A 1,853-nucleotide genomic window follows, 5' to 3' on the forward strand; every position below is an offset into this window, starting at 1 on the left:
ATTGCTGCAATAAAAGTGCTGTGTGGGTAAATGTGGTTTGAAAGCTGTGCTGCATGACTCTGGGGCATTTATCCAAAAGGCCACGGTTACATTTATATTTCTCTGCCTCCTCGTGGGTTAAACGAGTGAGATTAATAACTAATAGCTGAACTGTAAGTGACCTCTGACCTTCTTAAAGCAGCTGGGACACAAAGAGAGAGGCTGTCTTGTTGAAACAGTGACACAAAAAAGTGCTCAACAAACAGCTTTAACCTTCAGTGGACACGTTCACCAGGAAGGCCCCTGATTTCTAACCTCACTTCACCTAAAACAAGTTCTTCCTCTGCTATGACTTCAGTCTGAGCTGAGGGTCTAACAGCAGCGCAGAGGAGCCACAGGAGCTGCTCAACGTGTTTCTGACACTGCCCCTGCTGTCAGTGCACAGCTACATTAACATGCAATAATGCAGAGATTGTTGAAAAACTGGAGTTTAAACGGAGTGGCCAGAGGGAGCACATGGAAAGACTCCAAACAGCCAGGAGGTTCAAACCCTGGACCTTACTGCTGTGAGGTGCTAACCGCTGCCCCCTGGTGCTGCCTCCTGGTGCTGCCTCCTGGTTTCATTTAAAGTAGATCAAACACTCTTTGTATCTGTATCAGACACACACACACACACACACACACACACATGCAGCTGTCTGTGAACATGCACACAGCTCACTGAAACCAGTTTAGGTGTCTGTTATTTCTCCTATTATCTCTCAGCATACATTTGCAGTCTTTTTAATCAGCTCTCGTGTGTGTGTGTGCATGTGTGAGTGTGTGCATGTACGTGCCCATTTGGAATTTCTGAATGTGTGTGTACTGAAATGAGGTGCTTCACCCCCGAGGGGCTCGGTCACAGTTACAAATGGATTGCCGTCCCACTCGGCTTCGTCTCCCGTGCTGCCTCCCAGAATAAGCTGTGCAGCTCAATCTGCTGTCCCTTCCTATTTCATCCCAGCACTGTTCAGCTCTGGCAAATATTGGCATAGCAAAATGACACCGAGCGTTCAGCGAGGAGAGCAGAAAAGATCTGCTTCAAATGAAATGCTGTTCTGGTTCACCAGGTGCAATAAATGTGGAGGATTTCATCCTGGCTGCCACTCGCACAGTTAATCAAACAGATATGAGGGCAGCAGTGAGTTCATACAGGAGCTCAGGACTCGACGTGTTCAAAATAGGCCAACGAGCATTCAGGCTGCAGTTCCTCTTATAAAAAAAACAAAAAAAGCCAAAACAATTTGAAATTGGCTCTTTGGACTTTTCACCTTGTATAACGATGTCAGGTGCTCACACACGTTTTCTTCAGTCAGTACTGCAGCTTTCATCATTGCCCCCATCATTTTATCCATCCTCTCCTCCTCCATCTCCAGGGAGACAAAAGATGTTTTCAGTACCACAAACGTGAAGTTGCACACTGTAAAACTTGAACAACACATAATCAGTTTCCAGGTGTTCTAGCTCACAACGTATCTGGTCAGGTGATCTCAGCGATCTGGCTGGAGCACAGCCTTTAATTTCACCTGATAACAGACACAAACATCTACCCTGCAGTTACCAAATCACAGCCACGCCTACAGTTTAGGGCTTTAGTGAAGCCGAGGACACCAAATTTAACTGAAGATGAAACTCTGAACATAAAATAAAAGTGACTACATTACCAGCTGCATAGAAATACACAAAGTGAGACCATGAGATGAGTTTAGAAATATTCATGATTTTTCTTTCTAGTGTGTGTTTATGTAGGCTGGGACTGTATTTTCTGTATGGGGAAAAGTTTACTGTGTCACAGCTGTATGATTAATCGGCTGTTTTTTCCGTTTCTTAGACGC

The sequence above is a fragment of the Archocentrus centrarchus genome, unplaced genomic scaffold (genome assembly GCF_007364275.1).
Source record: "Archocentrus centrarchus isolate MPI-CPG fArcCen1 unplaced genomic scaffold, fArcCen1 scaffold_143_ctg1, whole genome shotgun sequence".
Lineage (NCBI taxonomy): Eukaryota > Metazoa > Chordata > Actinopteri > Cichliformes > Cichlidae > Archocentrus > Archocentrus centrarchus.